The sequence below is a fragment of the Aotus nancymaae genome, unplaced genomic scaffold (assembly GCF_030222135.1).
Source record: "Aotus nancymaae isolate 86718 unplaced genomic scaffold, 86718_ANA_hifiasm-v0.15.2.pri h1tg000046l, whole genome shotgun sequence".
Lineage (NCBI taxonomy): Eukaryota > Metazoa > Chordata > Mammalia > Primates > Aotidae > Aotus > Aotus nancymaae.
The window spans coordinates 11,833,157-11,859,438 of NW_026988460.1; the positions used below are offsets into that span (position 1 = coordinate 11,833,157).

The 26,282-nt window shown below is 37.2% G+C and overlaps 1 protein-coding gene and 1 long non-coding RNA gene across 15 annotated transcripts in view; one reads left to right on the plus strand and one right to left on the minus strand.

Moving 5' to 3' along the window:
• Nucleotides 1-26,282, plus strand: part of LOC105728198 (contactin-4) — a 973,166-nt gene that overhangs the window by 531,492 nt on the left and 415,392 nt on the right. The window lies entirely within an intron of this gene.
• Nucleotides 16,349-26,282, minus strand: part of LOC105728199 (uncharacterized) — a 63,726-nt gene continuing 53,792 nt past the window's right edge. For 3 of the 6 annotated variants that reach the window (XR_010337219.1, XR_010337217.1, XR_010337218.1), the window contains 4 exons: nt 21,452-21,774; nt 20,922-20,996; nt 18,056-18,143; nt 16,349-16,678 (listed from right to left, as the gene is read on the minus strand). This is a non-coding gene — a long non-coding RNA (uncharacterized LOC105728199). Of the gene's footprint in view, nt 16,679-18,055; nt 18,144-20,921; nt 20,997-21,451; nt 24,839-26,282 lie in introns of those variants that run through there. The other 3 variants (XR_010337221.1, XR_010337220.1, XR_001109966.3) reach the window with 2 other exon arrangements.

The following is a 26,282-nucleotide window of genomic DNA, read 5'->3' on the forward strand; positions in this document are numbered from 1 at the left end:
TTCAAAGGGAATGCTTCCAGTTTGTGCCCATTCAGTATGATATTGGCTGTTGGTTGAATTTTAACCCTGTTCCTTCCCATTCTAGGTTCACAGACTGACTTCTGGTCCTTGCTGGGTTGCACTAGCCTTGGAGGCTGTTGACATGACTTTCTAAGAAAATAGAAAGCCTAAGTTATAGCACCAGATTCCTTAGTTTTCCACAGTTCATGGTTCTTCCTTAGACCACTAATATTCCTGATACATCTCTCTAGCTTTTGTTATACCCAAAATCAGTCGACTCTGTATTATGTGATGCCTGCTTGCACTGATGCTGTGTTATTCTGTTTTTGTTTTGTTTTGTTTTGTTTTGTTTTGTTTTCTAAAGGGGAAACTTGTAGATTACTGAGAGGTCATGATACTCTGGGATCAATTATGTCACAAACTAATATTAATCCATGGACATTCTCCACCACCCCAGCCTGCTGCAGAAACTCCATTTGAGGGTTTTTTCTGTTTCTCTTTAAGACAACTTTCAACCTCTGCTAAGTTATCATTTCTCTTTACCTTGGGCTGAATCTGCCTCTGTAGCTACTTTTGTAAATAAAGTTTCACTGGAACACACAATCATGCTCATTAGTTTATGTGTTATCTATGACTGTTATCACACTACAATAATAGCATTGAGAAGTTGCAGAAGAGCAATAAAAACCCCACAAAACCATCTGAAGTTCATGCGCAGTGGCTCATGGCTATAATCTGAACACTTTGGGAGGCCAAGCCTGGTGGATTACTTGAGACCAGCCTGGCCAACATGGTGAAACCCCATCCCTACCAAAAAATACAATAAAAATTAGCCAGGCATGGTGGTACACACCTGTAGTCCCAGCTACTCAGGAGTCTGAGGTGGGCAAATTGCTTAAACCTAGGAGGTTGAGGTTGTGGCAAGCCAAGATCCCACCATTGCACTCCACCCTGGGTGACAGAGTGAGACCCTGTCTCAAAACAAACAAACAATAATCTGAGCCTAAAACATTTACAATCTATATATCTATCTTACTAAAACATATACTTAAGGAAAAAGTTTGCTTAAGCCAACCCCAATATATTTCCATTTCTTATTAGTACGTGAATGATGAATAACACTGAGAAAATATAACTTGATATTGTTAAATCTTTTTCTCTGAAATTATGGAAAAATTTGAGAGAAATTAGTATGGAATATCCCTATCTGTTTTTTAGGAGTGTGTGTGTGTGTGTGTGTGTGTGTGTGTGTGTGTGTGTGTGTGTACTATGCGTTTAATAAAATCTTAGGAATACTAGTATTTGTTCAGTAGCATCCCTGTTTTTAAAAAGTGTAAAATTTGAAATTATGTAAATATTCATAATACAGAAGTCTTATTAGCTTTAAAGATTTACTGGGTAAAGGCAGGCATTCTCTGTACTTGATAAAGTAAATTTTCAATTCACTCAAAATATGTATTTTACTTGCAACTTATCAAACCTCAGCTTATAATCAGTTGACCAAGTTATAAAAGTTTTCTTTCACTCCCATCAGATCTCAATCTATATTGGTAGAGGTAGGAGTAGTAATATTATAAGGCAAAATCGCTCATCTGTTCTCCAGAAATTAAGTCTTAACAATGTTTTCTAAGAGTAATAGCCCTGATGCAGTGCTTAATGCTTTATTTCCACATTTATTATTTCTGAATGCTAAAAAACAAAGGTTACTAGGTCAGGAAATTAGCTTGAGGGGGAAAAAAGGAAAGCAGTTACTCTAAGGTTAAAATCCATATAGTGTGACAGGTTATTGTGATGAATACTTAGTTTTGAAAGACTTCATTTATTATGTAATAGCTATATGCAGTTAACAGAATGCTTCTGTTAGTGAACCTCACGAACGTTTTAGTAACCCCCAGAGAGTAGCTGAATGTTCATATGCACTAGAATAAGAAAGCAAATATGACATTAAAAACAACATGTAATGCAATGAAAACAAAATACCCCTTAAGAATTACCATGTACTATACAAGCTCCATCAGTCATCCCCAGTACCATTCAGAGCATGAGATTGGTTCAGTCATGTCCACCATCTATTTCTATACTAGTTTTCAAGTACTAATGATCATAGTTTTAATAATGTACCAGCTACCATATTAAGGGCTTCATATGTAAATAGTTTAAAAGTTTGTTTTTTATTTGTTTAATTTGAAGATACAGAAGTCAGGTTAATAAAAATGCCTTAGGTAAGGTAAAATTCAAACCAAGTATGTAAGAGTCCAAAGTTTATGCAGTATTAAAAATTATTTCTGGCCAGGCATGGTGACTCACATCTGTAATCCTAGAGCTTCAGGAGGCCAAGGTGATAAAATCACTTAAACCCAAGAGTTCAAGACCAGCTTGGGCATCATAGGGAGACCCTATCTCTACACAATCAAATAAAAAAATTAGCTGGGTGTGATGACATGCACATGTAATCCCACCTACTCAGCAGGCTGAGGTGAGAGGATTGCTTGAGCAAAGGAGGTCAAGGCTGCAGTGAGCCGTGATTGTACCACTGCATTTCACCGTGGGGCACAGAGCAAGATCCTGTCTCAAAATACACACACACACACACACACACACACACACACACACGTCTTCTGCAGCTACATTATGTTATTATGTTTACCTCTCTCCTGATCTGTCATTTCTTAAAAGACAGAGACTGTATTTTGACTGTATCTTGCTAATTGTTTAATTCCCTTAGTGCTCATCAGGGACATTTTCTACCTCGTGCAGTCGTATCTTATTTCGAGTCTCATTTCTAAAAACTGGCGTAGACAAAATTGGTTTTCAAAACCTTTTAGGTAAAGTCCATCTTGGAGATTGATATATTACATTTCAGTAAACCCAATCCTTCTGAATTTCTTCATAACACTGGAGGAAAAAAATGACTGTTTTTCAGCTGAGCATTAGATAAAGAACTTTTCTTATCCTCAGGGGCCATGTTTTATGTAAAATATATTTCATACTTCAGAATCACACTCAACATGGCGTTGAGAGGCATGAAGAGATCAAGACTTAGTCAAAAAGATTCACATTTATGCCTCTTTTCTCATGTTCACTGTGGGGCATAGCACTGACATTGAGAGAGCCTTGAATAGCATTATCCTTTAGCTCTTAGGGTGTGATTGTGATTTAACTTACGTAGTTAAATTCACCAGTGGTGCCAAAATATTGTACCAAGTAGAGATAAAGACTTCACATTTCTTTAGCACTTACTATATGCCAGCCACATTGCCTGAACTCTGTACTTAATAATTCTCATGACACTGTGCAAGGTATGTATCATCATTGTCTTTGTGTTAGGAGTGATAAAGCTCAGGTGTGCCTCAGAAAAGCTGAACAAATTCCCCAGGGTTGCCCTGCCAGTGAATGCCAAAATCAGGATTTAAAGACTTCAAACATTTTAACCATCTATATTTGCATTTTCCTTAAGAAATGTTGACTGAAAAATTATGAGTAATTATATGTATATATATATAATTTATATTTTGTACATATTTTACATAATATCTAATTATAACATATATAAATTATATTTATAATCTAAGACTATCTGCCTTTTGCTTCAAGTTGATTTTTAAAAATATTCTTCTCCATGTTTTTTGTATGGTCCAAAGAATTATTTAAGGTAGTGAAATCATCAGCCATTTGTACATAGGAGTCCAGTCATGCAAACCTTAGCTATAGCCCCACAAAAGCTACAAAAGCTGGGAGTACCGTTCACATAGAACACAACGTAAATGATGCCCCCACTCCAGAGTGCAGAACACTGCCCTTGCCCACTGGTTAAGCACTGGATTCATCAAGAAAATTTGAGGAACAGATGCACTCCCAAAACACTTTACCACATTTCATTACTTATATTCAGTGCTATGCATCCAAATTCCACTCCTGTACATATTTAATACACATAGATGTCAACACATTGTCTGATTTTAAATTGTGAGGATTTCAGTGTGATGAACTTTGGGTCCATAAACACGTTGGTTTCTCATGTTTATACAGAAAGTCAAGCTTGATTTGGGGCTTAAATCCATTTTGAAAATGCAGTAGGTTTTTTAATTAGGTGCGGATATTTCTAAAGACATCTTTAATGTCTATTTTATTAGTGATGATAATGCAGTCATAAAAACAGCTAGATCCAAAGTGTCGTCTCCACACTTACAGTAGTCTGCCACCTGTAAAAGTCTTTAAGAAAGCAGAAGCACTGTGTTCATAACCTTGCTGGCATGAGGTTAATTCAGAAAGTCACTTGGCCTTTGCTTTTGACCTCAAAATCTACCTCCTGTTAAGAAGAAGAAAAAGGAAGAAAAGCATTTGCTCATCACTTGTCAGGAAATAAAAGGAAGAAATGGGATACTGAGAGTAAAGTAGTATAGTGGAAACACGTATTTTCTACTTTAAATTCCATTATTGTAGATGAAGAAATGCTTGCCTACTCTCTACAAATGATATCCTACCCCTTACAGTCATTTTTTTTTTTTATGAACAGATGAACATAGTGGTTGGAAAACAAATTGTTTCTGAGTTCTTTGGAGGATCTCGTGTAAATTCATTAGTAACTCTGGAACTATCTACTATGCATTTAAGTAATGAAAAATGTATTAGTTTCACTACACAAATGTATTAGCTTCTGCTCTGTAGTTAAATGAAAAATGTATTAGCCTATATGTATAAATATCTTAACATTCAATCTGTGGCATTTTCTCTTAGACATTACTCCACTTAAACTAGTCTATAATGCAAACACTGCATAAAGTCTCAATGCTGGAGAATTACACTTTTTAAAAAATTATCTTAAGTAGCCAAAAATATTTGTGTGTGCAGAATATTTGTTTAATATAGCAAAGAAGCATTCCTTCCTTAAAATGTTCTTTCAGAACTTATTCAATGCTATAATAGTTTTATGTAGAAAACTAAAGGAGGATATTAGTTTTTTAAAATTTCTAGGGCCGGGCACAGTGGCTCACACCTGTAATCCCAGCACTTTGGGAAGCCAACATAGGTGGATCACAAGACCAGGAGATCGAGACCATCCTGGTTAACATGGTGAAACCCTATCTCAACTAAAAATATAGTAACAACAACAACAAAAATTAGCCGGACATGGTGGCATGTACTTGTAGTCTCAGCTACTCAGGAGGCTGAGGGAGAAGAATTGGTTGAACCTGGGAGGTAGAGGTTGCAGTGAGCTGAGATCATGCCACTGCATTCCAGCCTGGGTGATACAGTGAGACTCTGTCTTAAAAATAATAATAATAAAATTTAAAATACTATAAATAATTACATTAACCATTTGACATCTACAAAAAGAAATCCAGTATTGGGATGAAGATTTTTTTCTTAGTAGAATGATTGGCATGTGCCACTCAGTTATTGAATGGATTTGCTTCATGTAGTAACTAAATATAGGTCAGCAAGACAGATATCTCTGAACCATCTAGGGGAATTTTTAAGTTTTCATTAAATATTTTTTTTTCTAGTGAGCAATATTGCTGTATTACATTTAAACTGAAACCTATTCACTCTCTATCCACCTATTCAATGCCACCACTCTGGATAACTGTTAAAATTTCTTCCCCTCTATATCTCCTTGAAAAATAGCCTGTTACATTTGATGGGTCAATCTGACAATTTCCAAAGAAAGATAAAAGTAAAGTAAAAAAAGGACAGTGTGAGATACCTAACTGTAATTGGAAATGAAACTATTTTCTCTTCATTTTTCTGTTTCTGCTACACTTTTTTTTTCTATTAACAATTTTAGTCATGATTTATCTCCCATTTAGTATAATTTGAAAGTAAAAGATCTGTGAGCAAAAAAGGTAGTGTTCATACATATCTACATAAACATTCATGCATCCATATCATCTCTATCCCCCATGTCTATGACTCCTTCACCATGGAGTAACTAGATCCCAATTTTCTGTCCCTTTGTCCTTTAATTATTTTTGGAAGCTTTCACAAGGGTGACTTGAATGTGCCCACAGAAGGACTTGTTAGTTGGAGGCACCACCCAGCATCTGCCTTGTTCATTGCCTATTCTGGCTTTTTCTGGCCATATTCAGAGCTTACTCTTGGATCTTGATGAATGACACTGGCCAGATAGTCCCATAGCACTGATGTTTGTGGTTTCTTTAGAATAAACATAGAAATTCACCTTCCCAGTCTTAAAACTTGAGAAAGTTACATTTGTCGAGTTCCTTTCTCAGGAGCCAACCATCAGGTCTCCCAGATAGTATTAAGGAACTGAAACTTACAGATCACCTCTGGATAATGAGACACCAGACCCCTCATGCATCATTATTGCCTAACTGAGTACCTGCTTCCTGTTGACCAACTTCTCTTCCATACCCCTCCCTAATTCCTATTTTCTCACACCTGGTTACATTTCTTCCCTGCTATATAAACCCCTAATTTTTGTTGGTGAGACAGTTGGATTTGAGACTGATCTCCCATCTCCTTGGCTGCAGAACCTGATTAAATATTTCTTCTGTGACAATACTTGTTGTCCCAGTGATTGGCTTTCTGTGCAGCAAAAAGAATAACCTAGAGAAAACCCCTGGCATTTTGGTATTGGTAACAAAAACTGCCACAACCTATTAGGGGGAAGAGGGCAATAGAGCTAATTCCACATACTGTCAAAACTTTACATCATCAGCATCAGAATGTAGTTCATTCCTTCTCTTCTTTGGCTCCCCTGTTACTGTTGAGCAGCATTGAATATGCTTATTTAAATTAGACATAGAAGATAGAGTATTTATTGTCTATAATCATTTTATAGAAGTCTGAGACCTACAACCTACTTACCTCAAAAAGGAAAAAATCCCAGGAATTATTTACCTCTACTCTTTAAATTATCTTAGTTAATAAACACATCTGGAATTGAAGTGTTTTAGAAAACACATAAAAGTTCTTCTTAATGTATTTTGTTATTGGATAATGTCCAAAATTTCCAACCTAAACTCATCCTGTTTATTACTTTGTAACTGCATCCCCACTCCTAATATGAACAGTGAAGTCCAAATAAGCTTATAAAATCCCTAAAAAATTACAAACACAGTAATTTTTATAAGCATCAAATTTTATGAAAACTGTATACTAGTCATTTAAATGTATTTTCTGCTGAAGAACAAAATAGTATTAACTATTGTAAAGGAAGTGGCTTTAGAATTGACAATACTCTTTCATACATATCTCTATATCAGTATAACTATATGTAATTATAGTGCATAGTTTTCATTTTCTTTTTGTCCCTTTCTTTCGTTTCTTTTCTTTCCTTTTTATTTTATTTATTTATTTGTTGTTGTTGTTGTTGTTGTTGTTGTTTGAGATAGGATCTCACTCTGTCACCTAGTCTGGAGTACAGTGAGTGGCATGATCTCAGCTCTCTGCAAACGTGACTTACCAGGCTCAGGTGATCCTCCCAATTCAGTCTCCCGATTAGCTGGGACTACAGGTGCATGCCACCATGCCTGGCTAATTTTTGTAATTTTAGTAGAGATGGGATTTCACCATGTTGTAGAGGCTGATCTCAAACTCCTGGGCTCAAGTGATCTGCCTGCTTTGACTTTCCAAAATGCTAGGATTATAGGCCTGAGCCATTGCACCTGGCCTCCATTTTCTTTACATACACAAGGTGTTTAAAAATTTTTTTTAATAAGCTAATGTCCTCCTTTGCCTTATCTCTGAAACAAGCCCAGTACACACACTTCAGTTGCTGTTCTTCACGTTGTGCAATACAGGGGCCCAAGTTTGTCACCCCATGACTGGTCCCTGCTTAAACAAGAAACATCACTGAGCTTTGAAGGTACCTCTGCTGTCTACATCTCTTGGGATTTGAATTCATCCACATGATTATTGCTGCCTTGCTTATTCAACTCCTATAAACCTTGATTCTTGTCCATTAGCCTGTATGTTTTACTATATTGTCACCATGCATGCAACATTGGGTTATCTGCCTAAGCTCTGATGTCTCTCTAGACCTATCACCTAATACTCATGCCTACCCTTGCCTAAATGCATTTTCTAAATTTCTAACTTCCAATTACAGATGCTGCCCTTGATTGACTCTTCATCGAATGCCTAATCTAACTTTGATCATGGTTTGCAGATTTTAAAAAGCCAGAATTTGGAAGCCATACCTGGAATCAGAATCCATTTTGCTTTTAAACTTGTAACTATGGGCAAATTGCTAATTCCTTCACTTATAACTTGTACCTTTATAATAGAGTTAGATAAATGATAGGTCTTTAATAAGTTACATGTGTAAACTGCCAAGCACAGTACAACACATTATAAGATTTTTTTTTTTTTTTTTGAGATGGAGTCTCACACTGTCAGTTGGGCTGGAGTGCAATGGTACACTCTCAGCTCACTGGAACCTCTGACTCCTGGGTTCAAGTGATTCTCCTGCCTCAGCCTCCTGAGTAGTTGGGATTACAGGTGCCTACTACCACATTCGGCTAATTTTTTGTATTTTTAGTAGGGATGGGGTTTCACTATGTTGACCAGGCTGGTCTCAAATGCCTGACCTCATGATCTGCCTGCCTCAGCTTCCCAAAGTGCTGGGATTACAGGTGTCAGCCACCATGCCCAGCTCACATCATAGGAATTTAACAAATGACAACTGTTGTTCTCCTCTTGCTTGACTTTTACTTCCACCTTATTGGAAAAATTTTTCCATCAATTTCTACCTTAGTGCCCATTCTCCCATGGCTTCAGATTCATGACTCTGTGGAGATTCTTTAAATCTATTACTGCTCTTTTAGATCCTTGATGATAGCCTTTCCCTGTTTCCAGCATCACCTTCAAACTCCTGGTTTCATGTGATTCAGTGTTGTGCCCTCTGTCTCCAACACAGCTGTAGCAATAAAAGTTTTCCATTTCAGTAAGATGTGAATATGCCTTAAACCTTTTTAAGCCCTTAAAATGTAAATAGAATTTTATTTGTGTTATAAAGAAAGTTGAGGTTTACAAATGAAAGATTTCTGAAATGAAGAAGCATTTATCTTTTTTTTAAACTGCAATAATTAATAAACTTTGACACTTACCTATTTTAATTCTATTCACAACTCAAAAACTGTATCAGAGTGGATTTCTTTATATGAAAACTAATATAGTTGATGAAACCATTTAGCTAGACGTATACAGAGTGATGTTTAATAGACATCTCAATGTGAACGTGTTGACCTGACCTCCTCTTCTCCAAACCTGTTTCATCTGCACATTTCCAATTCAGATGATGGCAACTTCATCTTTTTCATTGCTCAGACCAAAACCTTAAATTATTTAAATATTGTCTGCTTTCTCTCATGTCCCTCAGCCAGTATGTGGCTTTACCTTTAAAATATATTCAGAATCCAGCTATTATTTCCCACCACCTTGTGTGCTATCATTCTGGTCTAAGGTGCCAGCAAGCATCTTTCTTCTGAAATACTAAAATACCCTCCTCGTTGGTCTAACTTCTCCTCCCTAGAGTCTATTTTACAATTTGTTCTCACTGCTTTTCCCCTTTCCTCCTACACTCTATTCTCAACACAAGTATCGGGGTGATTCTTTTAAAAAGTAAACCAGAACACAACATTCTTTTTTTTTTCCTCCAAAAAATTGCATTGACTCTCCATTTTACTCAGAGCAAAGCCAGAGCCCTTCTCTTAGCCTGTCATGTATAACCTGCACTGCATCCCTCCCCAGCTAACTCCTCTCCTCTTCATTTTATTCTATGATATTTTCTTCTATTTCTGTCTAATTCTGTCCTTGTTCAACTGGTGCCCTGCCCTACCTGTTAACATGCCAGGCTTGTACCTGCCATCAGGCTATGGTCTACTACTCCCTCAGATCAGTGCTTGCCCAGCTCCATCTCTTCTTCAAAGATTTGCTCAGACCTCACCTTCTTTATGAAGCTATTCTGGACACCTATTTCCTACTGCACCTTCCGCACTTCCTCCACATTCATGGACCTCCCTAATCCTGTTCTACTTTTGCTTTTTTCAGTAACATTTATAAACTTCTAACATACTATTTATTTTACTTATTTATTATATTTTAAATAAATTCTTCAAGGGCATGCATCTCTGTTTTATCCCCTGAAAATAGTGCCTGGCACACAGCAGGTACTTGGTGCATATTTATTAGATGAATGAATTTTACTTCGTCTGAAATAAATTAATTTGGAAAATATTTAATACCTTTGTGTTTCGTTGAGTTGGGGGTTTGTTACTACTGCTATTTCTATAAAAGGCTGAAATACAGAAGGGAAAATAAAATCTCACCAGCTATCTGGCCTTATACAGATAAAGCCAAATGATTGAATGCTTGACTGAATTGACTGGTTGTTTGGACATATTTTTGTAATAGCTTAAGGAAAAACTAAGCTATCTGACTTCCAACCCTTTTCCCCTTGCTAGAGCTAGAATTGTCAAAAAGGCACATAATACACAATTGGTTTTTAAAGAATTTAGTTAATTGAATTCAGTGAACCAAAAATACTTACAGTGAAAATAATCAACATTTATATGTAAAACAAAATCTGTTTTTGTCTGGCTCAAAGGGGATGTAGCTGGGGGCTAAAGGATTAGAAATGAGTAAGAGAATAATCTGACATTGCTTTGCTTTTCATGCAAGCTTTCTGAGCTCTCAAATGGCAATGTTGGAGAATTCATTACATTATAGTAAAGTGTGACAAGTTGAAGAGTTTAAATTGAGTAACAAAAGCAAACACCAACGTATTATACATGAAAACTGCTGTTGAAACAACAGATCAAAAACTGTGCTCTAACAATGTAGTGCTTTTTATATTTTTCTATATTCAGAGATTTTGTAAGGCTATTTATGGGCTAGCATGGAAGAAATAAGGCTTTCTACCAAAAGGAGACACATAGTTTTTGTACGAAATATGTCTACCAGGGATTATATAATGAGGAAATGGTGAACTGATATAAAGAATAAGATACGCAAGTGGGGAAATGTAGTAAAGACTCTGGTTACCTGCTGCAGTTCTTTAAGAAAAGGAAGATTGGGTAATGGGAACACTTACAAAGCTAAACAATAACTGTGAGATAAATAACTGGACACAAGAACAGCTCTTTAATATCCAGTAAGTGTGTGTGTATATATATGTGTGTGTGTATGTATTAGCACACATATACATTTCACACACATGTGCACATACACACACACTTTGTATTAGGAAGATCCTTTATCAGAAATACTAACATCACTATTCAGTCCTTGATGACAAATTGTCCACACCTGTGATAATTCCTTTATAGCTGATTTACTTTGAAAGCAGAGAGTCCCTTCTAACCATGCAGCTATTCCTAGGATTATAGGTTCTCATCAAGACCTCTTTTTAAATGTGTCACATTTGTCAGGTCACTTTTCTCTCTGAAGGAGGCAGCATCAAAGTGCTGGACAGAAGATAAGAGGGGAAGAGAATAAGGATGATTAACAGGAAGAGAAAAAAATTAGAGGATGGTCATAAAGATTTTCCTTGATTTCTCAATTGTGCCTTGGCATGGAACTAGGACGAATTCTGCCAGATCGCTCATTAAAAATCAGTGTATTTACGATATACAACTTCGACTATATGTTTCTTAAAAAAGAAATGCACCAAATGCACTAAATTTTAATGATGGATAGAATTAAATGCTGTCATATGCTTGGTCTTTGCAAATTGCTCCATTAATTATTATAGATGCTTCCAGTGTAGCATGTGAGTAGTAAAAAAAAACTGTATTGAATTTATCTATAAATAGATTTGAAATGATTGGTGTACATTCTGTTGATGCTTCCCAGGGAGTACATATTATTTACATTTTTCACAGACATGAAAGCAGGAAACACTTAAATTGTCCAGAAATCAGCCTTTGCATTAAAATATCTACGTTATTTTATTCCCTGTAACTGCAGGAAATACCTCATTTAAGCAATCCTATAAGTCAAATAAATGCAAATAAATTCTCCAATGCAGAATGACAAATTCATCAACTAGATTCCCTCCCACTCCTAATGTTTTCTGTCTTATTGACTACTTGCTCCACATTGTCTGTTCAGTGGATGTGTTTGTGCACCATCTTCAGAATGACCCTAGTCTACATTCCTGGTTATATATCATTACTCTAAATACCCCCCAAAATTGTGGCAAAGCTTTTGCAGCACAGTGAATTACAATGCAGTTTGGTATCATGGAGGCAAATTTTTAAAATTTTATTCTTTGCTGGTTTGCCAGAGTTGATTGATGCCAGGAAGGAAAGCTTCTTAGAAGCTAGGATTCTATCATAGCCTGCATTGACAGATGCAACTTTTAAAACCAGTCAGATTGCAAGCCATATATATATATACACACAATTGAATAATATACTTAATTATATCTGTACTTCTTTCACACCTTTACTTTGGTGAATCTCAAAATAGTTCATGAAAACTTGGGGAAAGAAGACACTCTCTGTATTAGTCAGGGTTCCATAAAGGGACAGAATAGGATAGATGTATATATAAAGGGGGAGTTTATTAAGGGACACAAACTCACATGATCACAAAGTGAGGTTCCACGATAGGCTGTCCGCAAGCTGAGGAGCAAGGAAGCCAGTCCAAGTCCCAAAACCCCAAAGGTAGGGAAGCTGACAGTGCAGCCTTCAGTGTGTGGTTGAAGGTCTAAGAGTAGAACTTGGAGTCCAATGTTCAACAGCAGGAAGCATCCAGCATGGGAGAAAGATGTGGGGCGGGAGATTAAACCAGTTTAGTCTTTCTACGTTCTGCCTGCTTTTATTCTAGCTGCACTGGCAGCTGATTAGATGGTAGTGCCCACCCAGATTGACGGTAGGTCTGCCTTTCCCAGTTCACTGACTTAAATGTTAATCTCCTTTGGCAACACCTTCACAGACATACCCAGGAACAATACTTTGCATCATTCAACCCAATCAAGAAGACACTCAGTATTAACCATTACATTCTCCTTCCTCTATTAAACCACATGAATTATATAAAGTATATCACATGTCGTTAGTGCCATTGCCTGCTAGCCTGACCATATTTTTGTATATGTACGTACACATATATAGGTATGTGTATACAGAAACAGGAATGTGTGTACATTCTTGCATATATATGCCCAAATCTAATATGTTTAGCTTCCCTGTGTTTGATGAATCCCCTCCTAAATGTCTCTTCCTCCTGCTCAGTGATCACATACATATCAATTTCTGCACTTAAAAGATAGATCCTTATATTTTTCTGTCCTTCTGTCTTTGTTGCTACTATTCCTTCCTCACCTGTTTCCATTTGTTGAAACTTGGTCTGCCCTCAAGATCCAAGGGATGTATTTTGTTCCAGTTGTTTGGGTCTCAATTCAAAATTTACCAACAGATAGTCTGTGTGATTTGATGCAAGTGACCTAACTATTCTAAACCCCAGTGTTCTTTTCTGGGCAGTGGTGATAGTAATAAAATATACTTCATAGGGCAGATGTAAGGCTGTATTGAAATAATCTTTTTAAAACTTTATGCACAACTCTTGCCGCAAGGAAGGGCTAAACCAATGCACACTAAACTCTATCAGCTTTATGGACCCTCTTTTATCTCCATGTATTAATCTCTTCTCATGTGACCTCATAGTGATTTGCTCTTAGAAAGCTTTTCTGTTTTTATTTTTTGAGGTGTCTCTGTCTCTGTCTCCTAGGCTGGAGTACAGTGGCACTATCTCAGCTCACTGCAACCTCTGCCTCCTGTGTTCAAGAAATTCTCATGCCTCAGCCTCCAGAGTGGCTTAGACTACAGGTGTCTGCCATCACACCTGGCTAATTTTTGTATTTTTAGTAGAGATGGGGTTTCATCATGTTGGCCAGGCCGGTCTCAAACTCCTGGCCTCAATGATCCACCCACCTTGTCCTCCCAAAGTGCTCAGATTACAGGCATAAGCCACTGTGTCCGGCCAGAAAGCTCTTATTGGAACCATGTTCTCTAGTGCAGTTACTTGTATGCATATCCATCTTCTGCTTTACTGAGCATGTATAGAGCTTCTGAAATAACAAAACAGTGAAATGCTGAGGACATTGCAGTAAAAATACAGGTAAGGAATCCCTGTTTACCTTTTAGCTAGAGAAGACACATAAGCAAGCCAATATCAGTGGCATATTTTCAGGTAGTGATAGGAGCTATAAAAGAAATAAAAGTGATGAAGTGATAGTCTCCATTTTGGTTTGTATGTTAGGAGCTACATTACAAAGAGTAGAGTGAGACCACATTATTGCTTTAGTTTCTCTTTCAAAGGCTCCCTGACTCCCTATATGTGAGGTCACAGGCATCTTATATAAAGCTGTCACAGCTATACTTCATAGCTTCTCTGGCAGTTGCTTGCTCCCTTTCATTCAAATTCATTTGCTCTCATCAGATTTAAACTCATTTTCTCCTTGTATCTGATCACCTCACTGTGTCTTCCATTCTACTCAGATTAAGGCCACATTCTGACTGGTGTTGATTTCAGGTTCATGCCAAGACACTGTCAGTAACTCTCATTTCTCCTTATCATTCCATTTACTATTGCCTAAGAGCACTAGCACAGAGCCAGGGCATCTGTCTCTATGTTCCACTCCCCAGTCTGTGTTCCTCCTTGCCAGGTAGGGAAGGGCAGATAAGGAAGCCCCTAAAGGTAAGTTCTAATGGTCTTCCCAAAGGAAAAGAACTTGGTCATAGATGCTCTCAATAATAGTACCAGCTGTCATTGCTGAGTGTTATTTTAGAGACTGAGAAGTAAAAGAAATATTTCTTTTGGATAAATCACTCCATAGTCTTCATTATCACAAGTTCCATAGATCCAGGTTTCTAGTATTTTACCATCTTATAAGCTCTTTCAGAAACTCTCTTGAGTCTCAGAGCTAAGAATGAATGCTGAGGGAAAAGGGAGATGGTATCTGTCTTGCCATGCTTTACCCTTTATGTCTCTACCTGTCTATCCATCACTCAGTTCAGATGGACACTTTATCCATTCTTTGTTCTGCAAAATACCTCTATATAAACCTGTAAGCACAAGACTATGGTAGAACTGGGTTTCCTAGATGAATCGATGGTTTTGATTTACCATGCCCTATATGGTCTTTCTATAGGAGAGTCACAGAAACTAGGACATTTGGGCTCTCTAACCAAGAGTCATTGAAAATGGACCCAAGCATTATGTGGCTAACCCTGAGTATACTAGATTAATATCTCTGTTTGAACTGTATGTTAGGGTTGCATCTGGAGATAAACACAGTGACTCTTATTGATGTCAAGGAAAACAACTAACTCCTTATCTTGTATTTTGCAAACATCTAGTATTATTCTGCTTGTTCTCAAGACACAGGCTTCATGAATTAATGCCTCCTTTCCCAGTTAAGTACTCAAAACTCATTTGCCTAAGCTAAGTGACAAAGAAAAAAAATTAAAGATGGGTGGTGGAAGAGGGTTGCTTGATTATACCGAAAACATTTGATTAAATTGATTTGAGAGCCACAGCCAAATTAACAAAGACTGGCATACTTTACCCATCTCTTTTTCTTATTTTTCAGACATGAAAATTGCTCAGACTTCAAGTCTAGTCTGTGTGAAAGCATTAAGTGTTTCAGAAATCAACATGTCTTATCAATCTATTGTGCTCTGGGGGAAAAGAAACACCAGTTAGTGACATTATTTCCTTATGTTCTAGAAACCTGATAATACCTTATTGTACATCAGGAGTATAAGCAAATTTCATTTTAAAGAGGTCCTTGTGACAAGATCTGTGAAGAACATTATGTTATTAACTTAGATGTCTACACTTACAACATAGCTTTTCCAAGACAATTTTTGCTGGGCTACAGGTGGTTATTTAAGACAATCAATTTACATAGAACAATTTATTCTTTTTTCATGCTGTTAAAGCAAATTGGTATGTAATTAGATTTATATACTGAATAATCTCATTTGCATATCCAATTAATTCTTCCTGTTTTAATTTGCTAGGGTTGAATTCACATTAGTAGTAAAAATAACACTTAAATTATCAAGGCCTCAAAATTTCCTTTGCTGTAATTTGTTCAAGATGTTCCATTTAAAAATTGGTCCCCAGAATTCTTTACAAAATCTACTGGGAATATGTAAAAGACTTTACTTAAAAGTGCCCTTAGCCAAAAGTCACACAGTTGAGGTTCACTCTTTGTTCATGATGAAGAGGTTAACAGATTGTAGAAAGCTAGTCCTTGCCTTAATACACGATATTATTCAAAACAAGGAAAACTCAGGTTCTGTTTGACCCTCTGACCTTTGCCATGTTTTGGAGTATGTTTAAACACTAAGACATACATGCACAGAAATGAAATCTTTTCCCGAATAATGTGTATTTATTCAGTTGTATCTCTTCAACTATTGTAGTTTAACACAATAGGAATATATATATGGTAGAAAAATATATTATTTTGGGATTCAAGTACACAAGAGCTTAGTATTTATTTGTTGCTTTTGCCACTTCTGATGTTGGGAAACTGATTTTGTCTATCTGAGAGTCGGTGTCCTCATCTGTAAAAACAAAGATAATAATATGTGCTTTTCTAGAATGACTAAGATTTCCCACGGCATAACATATGAAAGTATCTTCTAGTGTGGATCCAACAATAGAAGATGTTCAGTCAGCAGTGGTATCTGATCTGTAATAAACATATATAAACACAGTCAATCAAAATGAATGTTCAATTTCTAGGACTTCATAATATTTTTATTAAGTTCAATGAATGTTTATTAGTGACCATATTCATTCCCAGACCTTGGATTTAAATATTGGCTAAGCATTTTGTGCAAATTATTTAGTATCTCTATGCCTTAGTTTCTTCATGTGTAATTCAGGAATAATAAAGAGTATTTTTACCTCATAGAATTGTCGTCAGAATTTAAGGGGTTAGTACATGTTAAACCCTTAGACTATTCCCTGGTGCATAGTAAGCACTCCATGAATGTGAACCATGGCTATCGTTGTTGTCGTGTTGAAAGAATAGGTGTTCATATCAAAGTTTCTTTATCATTATCTATCATTAAATGTATGAGTGTTTTAGGACTACCATAGCAAAGTACCACTGACTATGTAGCTTAACAGGAATTAATGTTTTCCCAGTCTTAAAACTAGAAGTGTCAGAAGTTTAGATTGTTCCTGAGGCCCCTCTGCTTGGCTTTCAGATGACCACCTTCTCCCTGTATCCTCACATGGCATTTCCTCTGAGTGTGTCCAAATTTCTTCTTCTGATAAGGACACCAATCAGTTTGGATTACAGACTACCTTACGGTGTCATTTAATGTAATCACCTCTTTAAAGGCCCCATGTCCAAATATAGTCACCTTCTGAGGTACTGGGGGTTAGAGCTTCAGCATGAAGTTTGGGGAAACATAATTTAGCTTGTAACTCCAAGGTTGAATTTCCCTTATACCTGGTAGATACCCTGAAGCTCTACTTTCAAAACCAATATTAAATGTAAGCATATCTATTTACTGAAGGTATTTAAAAAGCAGTGCCAGGCACAGTGGCTCACACCTGTAATCCCAGCACTTTGGGAAGCCGAGGTGGGCAGATGACCTGAGGTTAGGAGTTTGAGACTACCCTAGCCAACATGGTGAAACTCTGTCTCTACTAAAAATACAAAAATTAGCCAGATGTGGTTGTGGACACCTGTAATCCCAGCTACTTGGGAAGCTGAGGCAAGAGAATCGCTTGGACCAAGGAGGCAGAGGTTGCAGTAAGCTGAGATTGCACCATCGCACTCCAGCCTGAGCAACAGAAGAGCAAAAGTCTGTCTCACAGATAAATAAATAAAAATAAAAAGCATAGGTAACCTATGCCTTATCTCAAGATCTTGGTCCATTTTCTGTGGCTACAGCCATGCTTTCAAAGCTATACTTTTGTTTTTTTCCCTCAGATTTTTATAGCCTGTGTGTCAGATTCATGTAGTAGAAATGTCATAACATTTATGGCCCAGAGACCTAGGTTTATACTTCAGATTTCTTGCTTGTTATACAAATATACACATACAAATTACCTGAACTCAGGCAAGGTATTTTACCTTCGTGAGACTTCATTTTACTTATCTGTGAAAGGGGATATATTTCCTCACAAACAGATGCAACCTAAGACAGGATAGGGAAAAGAATCTTGTAAATTCTCAATTGCTATAGAGATACCAGCTGTCTCTGCTTACTGAAAAGGCAATCTTAATTCCATTTTCTATTTTATGATCATTGTTAGTTTATAGTTATTAATATTAAACGGCTTTAGTGGTCACTTTAGGAAAGACATTTACTTTGTTGCTAAAGCAATATGTTTACAATTAGATACAAGTTTCTTTCTGGATTTGAAGATAAGTGTAATTTGCAGTTGACACTTATGCAAATTGCTGTGTTTTGCTACATCCTCATTTTAAAATACAAATCCTTCTCAGTCAGTCATTATTGACTGTATATAACAACTGCAAAGGAAATGTTCTGAAGATTTTTTTTCCTGCCACAATGCCACTTTGCCTTCAGAACCACCATCTAAGCATTTTCTTAATGACACTTACTTTATTTGGAATGCCTGTATCTTTTGTATAATTTTCAAATAGCCTACAGATATTTGAAAAACTTTACCAGCTTCTTCATCATTTCAATCTGGGAAATGAGCAACCTATTACAAGGCATGCCTTGTTTCATTGTGCTTTGCTTTATTGCACTTCACAGATTATGAATTTTTTACAAATTGAAGATTTGTGGAAACCGTGCATCGAGCAAGTCTACTGGCACCGTTTTTCCAACAGCATGTGCTCACTTTGTGTCTCAGTATCACATTTTGGTAATTTTCACAATATTTCAAAGTTTATGATTAGTATTATATCTGGTATAGTGATCCGTGATTGATCATTGATGTTACTATTGTTAACTGTTTTGGAATATCATGAACCGCACCCATTTAAGACAAAGAACTTAATCAGTCAATGTTGTGCTCTGACTGCTCCACTCACTGGCCTTTCCCCAATCTCTCTCCTTCTCCTCAGACCTCCCTTTTCCCTAAGAAACAACAATATTGAAATTAGGCCAATTAATAACCCTACAGTGGCCTCTAAGTGTTCAAGTGAGAGGAGGATGAGTATATCATTCACTTTGAATAAAAAACTAGAATGAATTGACCTTAATGAGGAAGGCATGGTGAAAGCCAAAATAGACTGAAAACTAAGCCTCTTGTGCCAAACAGTTGTGAATGCAAAGGAAAAATTCTTCAAGGAAATTACAAATGCTCCTTCAGGAAATACATGAATAAGAAAGTAAGACAGTCTTTTTTTTTTTTTTTTTGAGATGAAGTCTCCTCTGTCACCAGGCTGGAGTGTGGTGGCTGGATCTTGGCTCACTGCAACCTCTGCCTTCCAGGTTCCAGCAATTCTCCTGCCTCAGCCTCCCAAGTAGCTGAGATTACAGGCACATGCCACCACACCCAGCTAATTTTTATGTTTTTAGTAGAGACAAGGTTTCGCCATGTTGGCCAGGACAGTCTCAATCTCTTGACCTTGTGATTCACCCACCTTAGCCTCCCAAAGTGCTAGGATTACAGGAGTGAGCCACCGCACCTGGCCCCAAAAGTAGGACAGTCTTATTGCTGATATGGCAGTTTGAGTAATCTGGATAGATCACACCAGTTACAACATTCTCTTAAGCCAAAGCCTAATCCAGAGCAAGGCCTTAATTCTCTTCGATTCTGTGCAGGCTTAGAGAGGCGAGGAAGCTGCAGAAGAGAAGGTGGAAGCTGGCAGAGGTTGCTTCACGAGATTTAAGGAAAGAGATGCCACTTCCTTGACATAAAAGTGCAAGATTTAGTAACAAGTGCTGACATAGAAACTGCAGCAAGTTTTTCAGATGTAGCTAAGATGATTAATAAAGGTGGCTACCCTAAACAACAGATTTAGATGTAGGTAAACAGCCTTTTATTGGAAGAAGATGCCATCTAGGACTTCGATCACTAGAGAGGACAAGTCAATGCCTGACTTTAAAACTTCAAAAGACAGGCTTACTTTCTTGTTAGGGGTTAATACAGCTGGTGACTTTAAGTTGAAGACAATGTTCATTGACCATCCTGAAAGTACTAGGGCCCTTATGAATGATGCCAGATCTACTCTGCTTATGTTCTTTTATGGAACAACAAAGCCTGTATAACAGTACCTCTGTTTACAGCATGGTTTGCTGAATATTTTCTGCCCACTGTTGAGACCTACTGCTCAGAAAAGAAAAGCTTCCTTTCAAAATATTACTGCTATTTGAAAATGCACCTAGTCACCCAAGAGCTCAGATGGAGGTATATTAAGAGATTTATATTGTTACCATGCCAGCTAACACGACATCCAATCTGTAGCCAATGGATCAGGAGTCATTTTGACTTTCAAGTCTTATTTAAGAAATACATTTTATAAGATCATAGCTGCCATACGTAGTGATTTCTCTAATGGATCTGAGCAAAGTAAATTGAAAATCTACTAGAAAGGATTCACCATACTAGATGCTTCATGAGATTTAAGGCTTAAGAAAATTTGTAGCTAGGCATGGTGGCTCACACCTGTAATCTTAGAAATTTGGGAGGCCAAGGCAGGCAGATAACTTGAGGCCAGGAATTTGAGACCAGCCTGACCAACACTGCAAAACCTTGTCTACCAAAAATACAAATATATATATATTGCCAGATGTGGTGGTGCATGCTTATAGTCCCAGGTACTCAGGAAGCTGAAACAGGCGAATCACTTGAACCTAGGAGGCATAGGCTGCATTAAGCCAAGATCATACCACTGCACTCAAGCCTGGGTGACAGAGCAAGACTCTAGTCTCAAAAAAAAAAAAAAAAAAAGAAAATTTATGATTCATGAGAAGAGGTCAAAATATCAACCTTACCAGGATTTTGGAAGAAGTTGATTCCAACCCTCACAGATGACTTTGAGGGGCTGAAAACTTCAATGGAGGAAGCAACTGCAGATGTGGTAGAAATAGCAAGACAACAAGAGTTAGAAGTAGAGCCCCGAGAGAGAAGTGATTGAATTGCTGCAATCATGATAAAACTTGAATGGACGAAGAGTTGCCTTTGTAGATAAGTTGTAGATAAGCAAAGAACATGGTTTCTTGAAATGGAATCTATTCTTGGTAAGATGCTGTGCAAATTGTTGAAATGACAACAAAAGATTTCAAATATTATGTAAACTTAGTTGATAAAGCAGTGGTAGGGTTTGAGAGGATTGGCTTCAATTTGGAAAGAAGTCCTACTGTGGATAAAATACTGTAAAATAGGCCCGATGTGGTGGCTCATGCCTGTAATCCCAGCACTTTGGGAGGCCAAGGAGGGTGGATCACAAGGACAGGAGACTGAGGCCATCCTGGCCTGTGTCTACTAAAAATACAAAAAATTAGCTGGGCATTGTGGCACATACCTGTAGTCCCAGCTACTCAGGAAGTGGAGGCAGGAGGATCGCTTGAACCAGGAGGCAGAGGTTACAGTGAACTGAGATCGTGCCACTGCACTCCAGCCTAGGCGACAGAGCGAGACTCCATCTCGAACAGATAACAAACAAATAAACCAATTATAAAACAGCATTATCTGGTACAGAGAAAATCTTTCATAAAAGAAAGAGTCAATCAATACAGCAAACTTCAGTGTTGTCTTATTTTAAGAAATGGCCACAGCCACCCCAACCTTCAGCAGCATCCACCCTGATCAGTCAACAGCCATCTCAATTGAGGGAAGATTCTCCCCCTGCAAAAAGATAACAACTTGCTGAAGTCTCAGATAATCATTAGCATTTTTTAACCATAAAGTATTTTTAATTAAGGTATGTACATTGTGTTTTTTAGACATAATGCTATGGCACACTTATTCGACTACAGGATAAACATGAGTCTTGTATGCAATGGAAAACCAAAAAATTTGTGTGACTCATTTTATTGCAGTATTTGTTTTATTGGACTGGTCTGGAACTGAACTTAAGAATCTCTGCATAGATAAGACTATAAATGTATGGAATTTCATAGGCTGGAGGTATCTTAAAGAACATCTAATTTATTTATAATCCTGTTATAAAGGTTATAGACTCTTTACTATGGAAAGCAAAGATACTAACATTTTTACTAGCAGACATTGAATGAACAAGTTTTTAAGTCAAAAAGGCTGTTACGGTCTTTTCCTTTCTGATGTCTTCTAAGGACCCACCAGGATAAAGATTCAAAAGTGACCACTGCAGTCTATTTCACTGCTTCATCCTTTCACCACCTCTTTTGATCTCATCTCTTTGAGCCTCCTCTCTTGCAGTGAAGGGACAAGCAGGGTAGAAATATTCCCTTAGGACCCTCTTGCTTCCTTTGTGCTCCCAATGATCCCTTTGGATTTTCAGTCCGTGAGTGTCTTTAATGCCTTTATTCTCTCCTTCTACCTAAAATAGTATCACTTCACCAAGGCCACCGCATAGTCAGTCATTTGGTTCTATCAATTCTCGTGGAACCTACAAGACAAGCAGGATTTTCACTTTTCTAAGAATGGCACCTCTCAGCATATAATCTGGGTATTACACTGAAAGAAAGTCTAGCTCTTCCTTTGATTGAGTAGCATTATCAATACCACCAAGGGCCAGGCACAGTGGCTCATACCTGTACTCTCAGTACTTTGAGAGGCTGAGGCAGGAAGATCATTTGAGCCCAGGAGTTTGAGACCAGACTAGGCAACATAGGGAGACCCCCATATCTACAATTTTTTTTTTTTTTTGAGATGGAGTCTCGATCTGTGACCCAGACTGGAGTACAGTGGCATGATCTCAGCTCACTGCACCCTCCGCCTCCCCAGTTCAAGCAGTTCTTCCTGCCTCAGTCTCCCAAGTAGCTGGGATTACAGACACCTGCCACCACACCTGGCTAATTTTTCTATTTTTTTCAGTAGATACAGGGTTTCACCATGTTTGTGAGGCTGGTCTTGAACTCCTGACTTCAGGTGATCTACCTGCCTTGGCCTTCCAAAGTGCTGGGATTACAGGCATGAGCCACTGTACTTGACCAAAACTTTAAAAAAAAAAAAAAAAAACAATAGCCAGGCATGGTGGTTCATGCCTGTAATTCTAGCAATTTGGGAGGCTGAGGCAGGAGGATTGCTGGAGTTCACAGGATGAAGGTTGTAGTGAACTATGATTGCAGCACTGCACTCCAGCCTGGGCAACAGAGAAAGACCTTGTCTCTGAAACAAAAAAAAAACACACACACCAAGGAATTTGGGAACAGGGAGGATATAAAAACTTCATCCCAATTACATATTCACTTACAAAACAAATGAAAATGCCTAAATAAGTACTAGTTATTTATTTAGTACCAGTGGAAAGTTGTCAATAGGACACAACTCCTGTCCTTGTGGATCTGCTAATCTAGACAGACACTTCTCTCCCAAAATACAGTAAGTGTTCGGCAGATAATGAAAGGGGACAGCTGTGCAGCTGCAATGTGGCATGACATTGAAACTGAATCCAAAGCCAACTGTGTCTGTGAGGTAGATGGAATGTAAGAGGGAGAGAAGAAAGAAAACACTTCCTGGAGAATATGCCAATGTTTCTAGGTACACAGAAATTAACAAAGAAAACTCAGCAAAGGCCCAGAGCGCAAGGACTTATCCAGTGACATGAGAGAAGCAAGAAAGTAGTCATACAGGTCTCAGTGGAATCCATGACTTACTATGGTATGTGATTTTTCATAATGCAGAGTGGATCTCATGCATGAATGTATTCTCCATCATAGGAGTGTGGTCACTTATCACATTTCAGCTATTGTTTAAAATACTTATGGATCTTTTCCTTTGGAATTTTCTTTACGGCTTGTGTTTTATTTCTCTGAATATTTTAAGTGCTGGTAAATCCTTGTCCTTTGAAGTTAGATTTCATTTTTGGCAACAGCTAAGCTTTCTATATTTAGAAACTTGTTCAGAGCCATGCCACGGTAAATGTTGGTGTTCATGCTGGGTAATACTGTTCTTTGGTCAAAAATGAATTGTGACTGTAAATTAATGGAGCTAAGTTTTTATGTGGTTTATAAATCAGTTCTCTATAGTTTTTAAAGGTGAGTTTTAAACCATATGAGTTAATACATGTGAAAGCTTTTTTAAAAATTAGAAATCTCTACACTAACACTTTTTTATTTTTATTAATCATTAATTATTAAGTTATATCACATTTCAACTGCTTTATCATTCAATAAATATGTTTTAAATTGTCTTTTAAACTACAAGTTTCTTCAGTAACTGTTCATTTGATGGTGTCTACCAATTAAGCAACTGGTATATTACCCAGAGCTGTAGATTGAGCTCTTTTCCAAATATTTAGATTTCAGGTTTATAGAAAAATGCCTTAAGAGAATTGTCAAATGAGGAAACTGACAGAAAGGAGAAATAAGTAAGGTATCTAAGATCACAAGGGTAGTAATTGATTTACCAAATAATATAGTTTCAAATTCCTGACACTGAGTCAACTAAATCTTGGCCCTTTCACTCACGTAGATCTAGTAATTTTCGCCAGAAATACTCTCTTTCTCCTATTTTCTCTCTAAAACCTCTGCCTTCACCCTCCATTATTCTCCCCATCTCTCTTTGTATTGCTTCTATCCGTGTGATGGTTTGGATAACAAAAAGATAGTCTTCTTGCCTTTATATTTCTTTTATGTTTCTTCAGTGACTACTCAAAAATCTTGCCCAGAATGGACACTAAATGAATGAATTTCTAATTTTTTTGCAGCTTTCTCTTCTGTTAGGATCAAGTGACCAGTTCCTCTGTACCAAACCCAGGATGTGTTTTTGGTTTTGAGTCATAAGTGGTTCCATAGGGCCAACTAGCAGCTAGAAAACAGTAAGTTTGGGACTGTAAATAGTTATAGGGAAGTGGAAGTTTTTGGTTGTTTTGTTGTTGTTAATTCTTTGTTTTGTTGCCCTTGGTAGACAAAACTTTACTGATGATAGCACTTACAGTTGCTAATTTACCCAATTCCATGCTTTCCTTCTAGAAAGCAATTGCTGTGTTTCCCTTCAGGGGATGAGCTTTACCTACTCCTTCTACTCCAAAGCTGAGCTACAGGAATTCAAGTGGGATCTGGAAATACCATTGAAAAGAAGAGGTTTTTTTGTTTTTTGTTTTTTGTTTTAACCACCTTGGCAATGGCCAGTTGTTTCTTTCCATGGTCAGCCTCTTTGTTGTTTGTTGAGAATACTGTCTAAGAATATCCCTTCAAAATTAGAAGCCTCTGAAATCTATACAGATTGCAAGGGCTAAAAATACAGATAAAAGGAAATGTTATCATTTTAATTATTGTGCTACTTTCAAAATTATACTGTTTGTAATCATGAATATTGAAAAAGCCCAAACATTTGAGTTTAATTATATGCTTTATAATCCTAAGACACAGTCCTTTTTTCTCATACTTTTATATACCACGTATCTTTCTTTTCTACAACACTTAATAAGGACAGCCCAAGGGTATTAATTCTGGGGATGAGTAAAAATGGTGTTATTCTTTCTCAAAGCCTAGTCAGGTCAGTCCACAAGCATTCAGCCCTGCTGGCAGTATGTATTTGAAGAATGTATCTTTGTTTAGGAAAGAAAAGGAAGGTTCGGGAAGAATGTGGATTAATATTATATGCTGGTTCCCTTCAGGCCTGTTTTTTTCCCCCAGTTCTTTCTTACCCTAGCAAATATAGTCAGGAGTCCTGGATTGCGCTTTGTAAGAACAAATAGGAATGTAGGTTTTCCTTGAAAGTCTGGGTCATAGCAGCTTCTTTGCTTCTCCTTATTATCTCCTGAGTGGCACTAGCTAGTATGGCCCAGGTAACATGGGAAAGGATTTTGACTCCTTGACATCTTACATGGAATCAAACACTTCAGAACATATAGAACTTTGTGAATCAAGATAGCATCTCATTCTGAATGTCAGATGGATTTTTAAAAAATTTATTCCCCAAATAATTGTTTCTGAGGAGGTATTTTGGCTCTCTAAGGTACAGTCACATAGAGTCACTTAGTCTCTGAAAAGTCATACCCTATAAGCAGTATACATCCTGATATTTCAAGGAATTTAGAAAATATGTTTGTTTTATTCCTCCTCCCTCCAGGTATGATACAGAATCTTAATGAGGAGTTTATGTTGCCTTTTGAATCATTAACTCTAAAGAGAGTTCAGGAATGTTAGACTTGGGAGATTAATAATTGTAAGTGCAAAGAGAAATCTTGTCTGTTAAAGAATTTGTAT